This window comes from Amblyomma mixtum, chromosome 4 (genome assembly GCF_055824585.1).
Source record: "Amblyomma mixtum isolate Tamu chromosome 4, ASM5582458v1, whole genome shotgun sequence".
NCBI lineage: Eukaryota > Metazoa > Arthropoda > Arachnida > Ixodida > Ixodidae > Amblyomma > Amblyomma mixtum.
Window position 1 is genome coordinate 108573499 of NC_143015.1, and position 11983 is coordinate 108585481.

The window sequence follows — 11983 nt, forward strand, 5'->3', positions numbered from 1 at the left end:
AAGGCCACCTCACCAGAGCCACTCACGCACACGCATGCGCTCTCCCTTCCCTCCGCTCACTGGTCTCGTGCTCCCCCTGGCGTCGATATCTTCGTCATTTGTCACGAGACCTCTGATTTTTTTAAAAGGAAAGGAAACAGCGCAGCCAAAAGACTGACTAAAGAACAAGAGGTTACGTGGCGTCGTCTACAGACGAGATCGATACGCACCCCATCACTCCTCGCGCACATTTATCCAGATCTTTACAACCCAAACTGCAAACACTGTGGCCAACGCGCTACCTACGATCACATCCTGTGGGACTGCAAAATAGAGCCACCTCCGGGCGATCTAGTTACAGCTCCTTCTCTCGAGCTGTGGGAGACCGTGCTGGCTAGCTCTGACCCCAGAACGCAAGTTCTGGCGGTGGAGTGGGCTGACAAAGTCGTCGAGGGCTATGTACTCTCGACCACTCAACGCGACCTCTTGCCAAGCTCTTTCCGGCGAATAAAATGCTTTAAAATCAAAACTGTGGCATCTCGGTGGACATCTGAACTGGGAGAGAAAAAGGAAGAAAGGGGTGCCATAGTGAGGCGGGGGGTGGTGGGGGGGTGCTCTGGAATAATTTCGACCACCTGGTGTTCTTTAACGTGCACTGACATCGCACAGTACACAGACCTCTAGAATTTTAGAGCGCAGCTCTTTGGTGTCCGTTCCTGGGTTTCGCGTCGTCGTCGGCGTTGTCGTCGGCCTCGTAACCAGCTCCGCACCCCTTTCATCCCCCCAGCGCTAGCAGCGACCGACTGATACCGCTGGATGCCGCTGACGCCGCTAGAGAGTCAAGATAACGTGACTGCATAGAACACCGTCGCCGCCACGCAGAAAGAGGAGGAAAGGGTCCCCCCCCTGTTCTTGTGTGGCGGATAGGGTGCTCTTCAGTTGCCGACGCGCCGGTTATTTCACGTAGGCCCCGGCACGTCGACGAATACGTGACCACCTTCCCACGGCTAGACCTGGTTCTTAGCGCTGCGGAAGCGAGGGTATCATATTGTTTGTGTCGGCATCGGCGGCGTTGTCCCTGAAACCAACTCCGCAGCTGGGGTTCACTCACTATCGGCGTCAGCGGCATCAGTCAGTCGCTGCTATCTCTTCCCTCCTCCCTTTATCGTGTTGTCCGCTTGCTGCGCGCGCTTCTGCCCCCATCGTTTGCCGCTGGGTGTACACGCCGCCCCCCTCCCCCCTCTTCCTGCGAAAAATTAAAAAAAAATTCTGTGATAGCGCATACATGTGTTGCTCGATTTCTTTGCCTCAATCTATCGAAAAGGTGAAACAGCTTATTTGCTGCGCTCAAATTTCGCATTAGGAAGTAACGTAATCGTCGGTAATTTTTTGGTTTTGGTTTTTGAGGAAAAGAAATGGCGCAGTATACGCTTTACCCAGCGCGGTGGCTCAGTGGTAAGGCGCGTCGACCGAGCCGGGGTTCACGGGTTCGAACCCAACCGCGGTGGCCCCGTTTCGATGGAGGCGAAACGCAAGAGGCGCCAGTGTGCTGTGCGATGTCAGTGCATGTTAAAGATCCCCAGGTGGTGAAAATTATTCCGGAGACCTTCACTACGGCACCTCTTTAGAATTTCGCCTTGATCGAAATTCAGCCGCCGCGGGTGGGATCGAACCCGCCCGCATCTTTCGGGTCAGCAGCCGAGCGCCGTAACCACTGAGCCACCGCAGCAGGTTAAAGCAACACCACCTAGAAGGCTCGTGGTGTTGGTTAAAGTAAGCGGAGTGTAAAACTGTCAACGCCAACACCAATGAACACAACGAACGCCGACGGCCGATGGCTTCAGCGCCGCGTTTCTGGCATAACGTTGTCAATGCCAACGCATGCAGCGCACACCAGTCACTACCGCCACTTAACCGAAAGCACGGTTGAGGTGTCCACTGTTCCGAGAGGGCAGTTATTCGTTTTCCCTCAGTTCAGGAGTCCACCGAGATGTGGAAACTTTGCCCTCACCTCATGCTACATATATCCTTGCATAGCAGAGCTAAGCCACTGCTATTTTTTTAGGGAAGGAAACTGCGTGGAAGCTCTCATCTCGGTGGACATCTAAACTGCGCCGTAACAAAAGAGATAAACGAGGGAGTGAGAGAAAAAGGAAGAAAGGGGTGCCAAAGTGAGGGGGGGGGTGGGGTTCTCCGGAATAATTTCGACCACCTGGGGATCTTTAACGTGCATTTCCATCGTACAGAACATTAGCGCCTCTTCCATTTCGACTTCACCAAAACGCGGCTGCCGCGGCCGGGTTCGAGCCGTGGAACTTCGGCTCAGTAGTCGAGCGCCCTCAGCCGCCGCGGCGCCTCATTGGTTATGGCGCTGGGCTTCATCCCCGAAAGACGCGGGTTAGATCCCGGCCGCGGGGGTCGAATTTCGATAAAGGTGAAATTCTAGATGACCGTGTACTGCGCTATGTATCCGCGGTAAAAAAACCCAGATGGTACAAATTTCCGGAGCCCTTCACTACGGCGTCCCTCATAGCCTGAGGCACATTGCGGGGTAAAACCTTGCTATAAATGATACGGGAAGAATGCCATGGACACGTGGTACATACGTACGACGTACTACAGCGAGTGGCAGGGAAAAAATGTCTGTCTCTCCCGTAACTGAGAGTAGAGTAAGCATGAAATGTTTACAGGCATAATACGAAGCGTACGCGGACACGACGAGACGCAGGCCGGGCAAGAATGTATATGTACCGCGTTCGAAACTGTCTAAAGTGCGTAGAGGCGAAAGCGTTTTCTTTACCTATGTCACACTGGTGACGTCACCACTGCTATACGTCACACATAACTTACGAGGAAGTAATGACAAATTACTAATCAGTGACTAATTACTGATTAATGACTAAATACTATTTAACTGCTAATTAATAACGCTTAAGCTTCGCCTTTAGGACTGGAACGCGGCAGCGTGTTGTAGCGCTGCCAGGCAGTCCACAGAACGTCATCACGCGTTCGGCGCGATGCCTTGACCGTTGAACGCGACGCTTTCTGAGGAAAGGAAATTACGCAGTAATCTCTGCAATCTCGGTGGACAGCCGAACCGTACCGTAAAGGAAGGGAGGAACGCCACCACCCGTCCGGCGCGATGCTTGCTAAACCGCTTACACATCCAACACACATGCATACCAGAGGGGACGGAGAACATCCCGGTGGCGTGTTCGCCAAATGCAGCCGGAACAGCCAGCGATGACAGCGCCGCCCACCGGCAGGTAGCAGCCACATTAAGGCTGGTTATAAATATTCATTCAGAACGACGGCTTGACAGCGCCGCTATGATCTTTTGTAATCTGTCAAAACAGGCAATAAAGACAAAAAAAAAGCCGCTATGGCGCAGTGGATTAGAGGCACGTGTTGCGTATGGAAGGTCGGCCGTTCGACTCCGCTCTCTGTACTGTGATTTTATTGTTTTTTTAATTTCATTTTTTTTTTCATTTTTTCCCTTTTGGGTCGCAAATCGTGATGCTTAGTGGCATATAACGCCATTTAAGAGGATTTATTATCCCTTTTAGGAAAGCCGTTGTGACAATCTTGACAGGCTGTGACAGGCTGCAGTTGGCGAATACGCATCCCGGTGCTGTGGCGCCACATGCTCTTGGTCGCTCCGCTCCCGCGTAACATGGACATGGCTTCACATGAAGGCAGACGACAAGCGCGGGTTCGCACGCTTGAGAGGCAATATGGTTATAAAGAGGGCGTCTATTATGTGGACATCACAGGGCCGTCGCCCGCGGGATTCTTCACGGCTGCCGTAGTCCACCAGGGAATGAATGTCGATGGGCTATCTTTTCGAGCCCCAAATTCAACACGAGCGGAGGAAGTCGCAATAGCTCTCGCTGCCGCCGATCCAAAATCGAAAACGGTAATCACAGACTCTCGCCAGGCCTGTGAACATTATCTTGCAGGCGAAATATCACCTCTTGCCTCGCAAATTCTAAGACGCGCTCTCGCCGATCCAACTCGCACAAAAGTGATCTGGGCTCCTGGCCACCAGGGTCTACGAGGCAATGAGGCCGCTGATGCGGCCGCCCGAGCGCTCACATACCGGGCTCCTCATCCTAGCTCTCATGGCTCAGAAGCTCATAAACCGCTTCTGCGGTTCCGCGAAATCCTAATTTATTATTGCGACAGCCACCGTCTCTACCCGGCACCCGCCAAGGGGCTGAGTAAGGCGGAGGAGCGAACTCTGCGGCGCCTGCAGACAGGAACCCTTCTCTGTCCTGCAATAGCAAAACACTTCGATCCGAACACAGATGGGCGCTGCCCGCACTGTGGAGAGATCTGCGATATCTTTCACATGGTGTGGGCATGTACTCAGAATCCTCACCTTCCCCCCTCCCCCACCCCCACCCGAGAGGCATGGGAGACTGCCCTCCTCAACTGCTCCATACTGGAGTCCCAAAGGGCTCTGGTCAAGCGGGCGCGAGACGGGGCCTCGTCATGCGGTGTCCCGGACTAAGGATACCGACCATGCAGCAGGGTTTTTCTTTTTTTTACCCTCAAGCTCTCTTTGATTAAAGTTTTTCACCACCACCACCACTTTGCCCTTTGACCGCAACATTTCTTGAGGAAAGGAAGTGGCGCAGTAATTCTCTGTCATATCGGTGGACACCCGAACCGCACCATACACGAAGGGAGGAACGCCACCTGCCGTTCGGCACGAAGCTACAGTGCCTAGAATTCTAGGCACTGTAACGAAGCTACCGGCGCTTGTATGGCGGTCCTGTAAGAGGGCTTAGAGAGTCTCGTTAAATCCCGTTAAATCTCGTACGGTGCCCGGATGTTCTCGTCTCAGTGCCCGGATGAGTGGAATTCAGTGCCCGGATGTTGGCTTTCTGTCTCGGCGTGACGTCACCACACTGCCGACAAAGGGAGCTAAAAGCATTTCATGCTTAAAACGAAAGAAGGCGTCCAAAGCGCCGACGATAACTTCAAGGAGTCCCCTACAGAGCCTTCTCATGAAGACCTGTCTGGGGCATTGACACCGGCAGGTGGTGGTGAACACTTTATTTGCAACAGGGGCGTTTGGGACACAAAGGTCCGTGGGCCCCCGCGCGGCCCGACTGCACTCAAACGTTTATGTCCCGGAGGCTCATGATGCTATGATGCTGGCAGCCCGGCCTGTGGCGATGGCTTGCTTGGCCGGGTCCTCAGAATGCAGTAGGGTCTCCCAAGCTTCCCAAGTGGTAAGGTGTTTCAGGCCCCGCTGGGGAGGATCAGCCGGGTAGGGGAAAAGGATATGGTGGAGAGTTGCTTTGGCGTGGTGGCAGAGGGTACAGGAGGGGTTTTTGTAGACTTGGTGATAGCGCGAACGTATATAAGGGGAGGGTAAAGTGCGTGTTTGGAGCCGCCTCCAATGTGTCTGATGATAATTGTCGACGAAGGGATAGGGTGGAGGATAGAGCCGACTATCGGCTTTGCAGGCCTGCGCCATTTCACTGAATTAGTGCATGCGCTCCCGATAGGTCAATTAGTCGGCGAAACGCGGAACAGGACGTAGTAAATCTTATGCTTTAAAGAACATTGCCATGTCGGGATTGACGTCCGGAAGCAGCACACGCTCTTTGAGGTACACCGCACAGCAGGGTTTCAGATTAATTACACCACCCGGGGCTCTTAAGCGCTAAAAACGCTCAGCACACGGGCGTTCATTTCGCCTCTATCGAAATGCGTTCGAAGTTTTTCAATCGCCTCGCAGTCGCTAGATACAAACGTGGGTGTGGCTTTAGTGGATTAGATTGGAAACCCTTTATTCACTGGCAGAAAGTATTCACCGGCAGAAAGCAGCTGACCGGGGTGGCGGTCAGACCTGTGATGCAGCAGACGGTGCTAAGAATCATTGGCTCCGGACAGAACGCCGTAGGAAACTGAACCTAGAAACGTTTAACGCAAGAACCTTATCCAGTGAGGCAAGTTTAGCAGTACTGTTGGAGTAATTAGCGGGTATTAATTGGGATGTCATAGGGCTAAGTTAGGCTGCGAGGACAGATGAGCCTTATACAGTAATAAAGTGCGGACACGTACTCTGCTATCCTGGATTAGTAGACAGACGAGAACTAGGCGTGGGATTTCTCATCAGTCAGCATATAGCTGGCCACATAGAGGAATTTTATAGCATTAATGAGAGCGTGGCAGTTGTCGTAATTAGGTGTAATAAGAGGTATCAGCTGAAGGTGGTGCAGGCGTATGCGCCTACAACAAGCCATGATGACCAGATCGTTGAAACTTTCTATGAAGACGTGGAGTCGGCGTTGACCAAAGTAAAATCACAGTACACTGTACTGATTGCCGACTTCAATGCGACGGTAGGCAAGAATCAAGCTGGAGACCAGGCGGTAGGTGACTATGGCATAGGTTCTAGGAACAGCAGGGGAGAGTTATTAGTAGAGTTCGCAGATAGAAATAATTTACGGATCATGAATACCTTCTTCCGCAAACGAGCCAACAGGAAGTGGACGTGGAAGAGCCCGAATGGTGAGACTAAAAATGAAATAGACTTCATACTGCGCGCTCACTCTGGCATCGTAGAGTGCGTGGAGGTGCTCAGAAAGGTCCGTAGTAGCGACCACAGAGTGGTAAGGTCTCGTATTAGCTTAGATTTGAAAAGAAAATAGAGGAAATTTTTGAAGCGAAAGTCTATTAAGAAGTTGGCATTAAGGGGAAAGTAGAGGAATTCAGAATTTTGCTGCAGAACAGATTTTCCGCTTTAACTGAAGATGACGACCGTAATGTTGAAACAATGAATGATCGCCTCACAGATATCATTACGGAGTGTGCCGTGGAAGTAGGCGGTAGGATGGTTCAACAGGATACCTGGAAGTTATCCCAGGAGTCTAAAGATCTGATTAAGAAACGGCAAAGCATGAAGACGTCTAACTCCATAAACAGAATAGAACTCGTATAGCTGTCGAAGTTAATAAATAAGCGGAAGGTAGCCGACATCAGGAAGTCTAACATGCAGGAAATCGAGCATGCTCTAAAGAGGGGGGGTAGCTTAAAATCAGGGAAGAAAAAACTAGGCATAGGTAAAAACCAGATCTATGCGATCAGAGACAAAGGGGGCAATGTCATTAGCAATATCAATAAGATAGTTAAAGTAGCCGAAGAATTTTACGCAGATCTAGAGAGTAGCGAATGTAATCAGAACGTTACTGAGAGAGGCAGTCGAGTACAGCAACGGGACATCTCGCCAGTAACGAAGGAGGAAGTAAAGAAAGCCTTAGGAGCAATGCAAAAGGGGAAAGCAGCTGTTGAGGATCAGATAACAGCATATTTGTTGAAGGATGGAGGAGAGATTGTGCTCGAAAAACTAGCCATGCTGTAAAGAAATGCCTTGTGACCGCGAGCGTACCTAGAGCTTGGAAAAACGCTAACATTATGTTAATTCATAAGAAAGGAGACGTCAAGGACTTGAAGAATCACAAACCGATCAGCTTATTGTCTGTTGCCTAGAAGGTATTTACTAAGTAATCGCTAATAGGGTAAGGACAACCTTAGACTTCAATCAACTTAATAATCACGCAGGATTTCGTAAAGGATACTCCACAATGGACCATATTCAGGCTATAAATCAGGTGATCGAGAAATGGCCAGAATATAACCAGCCCCTATATATAGCTTTCATTGATTACGAGAAAGCATTCAACTCGGTATAAATCTCAGCAGTCACGCAGGCATTGCGGAATCAGGGTGTAGAAGAGTGTTATGTGAAAATATTGGAAGATATTTATAAGGATTGCACAGCTACTATAGTTCTCCATAAAGTCAGCAATAAAATTACAATAAGGAAAGGTGTCCGGCATGGAGACACGATCTCGCCTATGCTATTCACTGCCTGTTTACAGGAGGTATTCCGGGGTCTCAAATGGGAACAGTTGAGGATAAGAGTTAAGGGAGAATACCTAAGTAATCTGCGATTCGCTGATGACATTGCATTGCTAAGACACTCAGGACATGAACTGCAAAGCCTGATCAATGAATTAGGCAGAGCAGAACGGTGGGGCTAAAAATTAACATGCAGAAAACCAAAGTAATATTCAACAGGCTAGCAAGAGAACAGCAGTTCGCAATTGATGGAGCGGTGCTGGAAGTTAAGAGAATATGTCTGTTTAGGGCAGGTAATGACAGCTGATCCGGATCATGAGAGGTAAATAACTAAAAGAATAAGATTGGGGTAGAGTGCATATGGCAGGTTCTCTCAGATCACTAAGGGCAGTTTACCACTATCGATCCTCAAGAGAAAAGTATACAACGGCTGTATCTCACCGGTACTCACCAATGGGGCAGAAACGTGGAGAGAGAGAGGAAAACTTTATTATGGCACGTGTGTTTAGACCCCCTTTGGGTCCCTGGACCACCGCACGGTCCCACTCTACGTCGGAACGTTCATGTGGTGTTTTTTCATGACGTCGGCACCCCAAAGCACCGCAGCAATCAGCGATGGCGGGTCCACAGACGAGAGCGCGACTTCCCAGTCCTCCCAACTTGATAACGCGGCCTGTCCCTGCGGGTGAGGATCAGCAGGGCAGCCGAAGGCTAATAAAGAGGGTTCAGCTTAAGTTAAGGACAACACAGGGAGCTATGGAAAGAAAAATGATAGGTGTTAAGGTAAGAGATCGGAAGGGGGCTGAGTAGGTTAGAGAACAAACGGCGGTTAATGACATCCTAGTTGAAATCAAAAGGAAGAAGTGGGCTTGGGCAGGGCGTGTAATGCGAAGGCAAGATAACCGCTGGTCCTTGAGGGTATAACGGGGTGGATTCCAAGAGAAAGCAAGCGTAGTAGGGGGCGGCAGAAATTTAGGTGGGCAGATGAGATTAAGAAATTTGCGGGAATACGGTGGCCGCAACCGGCGAAAGGACAGGGTTAATTGGAGAGACATGGGAGAGGCCTTTGCCTTGCAGAGGGCGTAGTCAGGCTGATGATGATGAAGATGTGCTGACAGCGGTGTTCGTTTTGATGATGAAGCCTGCTGGCTTCGCCTTCTGCGTCATCTAGAGCTTTGTTAAGCCATTGGTGACGCTTTCTCGCACGAGCACGCCGAATCTTGGCTGCCAACTGTGGTTGGTGTGACGGTCCCGCTTCTCCCATGGCAAAGGTACTGTTTGCAGCTGATGCGCGCAGTTGTGAAGTGCCGTCACTCCACACCGACCATATCGAGCCTGTCATGACTCTGAGGTCCTGCAGTGGGTTGTCGTGCCCTTACACCGATCAGCCCCGTATATGGACGAAAGACACTGCAGGACAGTGCCGAGTTGTGTGGGGTGCACACCGATGTCTGGAAGATGAAGAGCAAAGGCCAAATAATAGCTACAGGGAGGAGCGTCATCAGGGTGGATGGATGGAAACAACTTTATTACACACACAAAAAAAATCTTCCAGGGTTGTCCCCTACTGGTCCAGGAGTCCACGGGCTTGTGCTTCACGTAAAGCCCGATCCACCAGCCATTTCTGGCCGGCGGGCTGAGCGGTCCGTACAGCAGCCTCCCAGGAAGAATGAGTGGGATTGGGGATGGGGTAGGTACGAGCGTGAGGGTTCGCATAGTGGCAGGCGCTGTGGCAGAGAATTGTGTACGAAATGGTTGGGAGTGGCTGGCGACGAAGCGACTGGCCAAAGGCGAAATCCCGGCTGCTGCACAGAGCGCGCAGTCCTGGCATAATGTGTCACCCAGTCTCGCGATGGCCAAAAGGGGGCAGCAAGGATGTGCCTGCATACCGGCCGTAAGGTTGCGCAACTCCCATAATTTTTTCACCCCTTTCCTAGACCTCCTCGATCAAAGTATCTCAAGAGCCGGCCGGGCCTACCTGCTTTCTTAGCACAGAAGGAAAAATGAGCCGCGATGAACGATTGTGATCTCTAATCAGTGCGTTTAGGAGGATAGGGAAATATCTGGCATCAGTGTGCATGTGCTTAGTGAAAACTCCTACCGAGTTGTTCTGTGCACGTTCACTGGTACCGACTTTTCTGCTATACACCCTGTGTCCCCCTGGCCGAGGAAGTAGCTATAGCGCTTGCTGCCGCCCACGCCAATTCGAGAATAATCATCACGGACTCCCGAAAAGCATGTGAACATTACTTGGCAGGGGAGATCTCCCCCTTAGCTGCTTGTATTCTAAGACGGACTGCCACTGATCCAACACCCAAACGAATCATTTGGCCTCCTGGCCACCAGGGCTTACGAGGTAATGAGGCCGCTGACGCGGCTGCCCGAGCGCTTACTCACCGGGCTCCTCATCCCAGCTCTTCTGGCTCGGAGACTAACCAGCCGCTGCTGCGATTCAGGGAAATAACACATTATAGCGACAACCACCGCCTTTTCCCGGCCCCTGCAAAAGGGCTGAGTAAGACGGAGGAGCGAACTTTAAGGCGCCTGCAGACAGGTACTCTACTCTGTCCTGCAATAATAAAATATTACGATCCTAACACGGATGGGCGATGCCCACACTGTGGGGAGACCTGCGATATCTTCCACATGGTGTGGGCGTGTACTCAAAATCCCCACCTCCCCCCTTCCCCTACCCCTTCCAGAGAGGCATGGGAGACTGCCCTCCTCAACTGCTCCTCGCTTGAGTCCCAAAGGGCTCTGGTGAAACGGGCGAGAGACGGGGCCTCGTCATGCGGTGTCCCGGACTAGGGACGCCGACCATGTAGCGGGGCCATTCTGTGGCTCCCAAACTCTTTTTCACAAAATAAAAGTTTTCACCACCACCCCTCTTGCAAAACGCCTCTTTTATTAAATCCACGGCGAGGGGCTTTGATATCGTAATCTTACCATTTGGAGCCAAGCAGGCGCACTTAGTGCAGTCGGCCGCTTTTGTGTCCCACAGTTTCTTAAACATATAGTGAAACAGTTGCGTACCTGCAAATCTAAACTATGTGCTTCATTCATTTTGACTGAGAAAGGACTTATTGCACACCACTGGATGAACTTGTACGCGCGCCACAGTGGATCCATGGAGTAGTGTCAACCGGGTGACACATCAGGCTGTTGGGATTTGGTTGGTTGGTTTATGGGGTTTAACGCCCCAACGAGACTCACGCTATGAGAGACGCAGTAGTGAAGGGCTGCGGAAATTTCGACCACCTGGGGTTCTTTGCACATCGGATGACTATCGCTGAAGCAGAGACGGGCTGAGCATGAGAAAGCTTAACAGCTCCAGACCGGATCGCTACCGAGCCCGGGACTGATGCATCGCATGTACCCCGAGACCTACCCGACCGATACGTGTAGAGTCTGCCGGAGGGAGCCGGCAGATCACACGCACATCTTGTGGGACTGCATCAGAAATCGAAAGGAAGCAAGATCAGGAACAATCCCGCCGCGGCTGGAGGCAGCCGCGAAGAGCAACGACCATGACCAACAGCTATGGGCCGTCCAGCAGGTCCTCGGGGCGCTCGAAAGGCAGGGACCCAGCGAGCCGGCAACGGCGAGCGGAGACCCGCGCCGAGTAACGGCAGCCTCGTAGAGGACGTAGGCCCTCGTTGGAGCGCGCGAGCGCCCAACTGCAGGCACAAATAAAGTTTGTTCCAATCCAATCCAATTAACTGTTTATTCTCGTGACAAATGAAAATAGGAGCTCTGTACACAGGGTAGAACACTTTTATACATTGCATGCCGCCTAGGGAAGGTTCCCTACAACATACTCTGGAAGAGCGGCTTCATTAAAATGCAGGATATCTAGGCCGAGCGGTCATGACCTCAAATTAGCATTCCTCAGGGGTGCCCACAGTGTTGCGGCATCACGGTATCTACACAACTCGGTGACAACGCCTACTGTGCTTGAAAGCTGTAACTAGATCTGCTGCTGATGCTAAGGTCACTGGTTCGATCTCTGCCACAGCCACCGTACTTCGTTATAAGTGAAACTCAAAAGGTGTTAGTGTGCTGTGCATTGTCAGAGTACCTGCCTTTATGCACCTTAGGTGTCCCTAGGGGTCGAAGTGCCACTGCG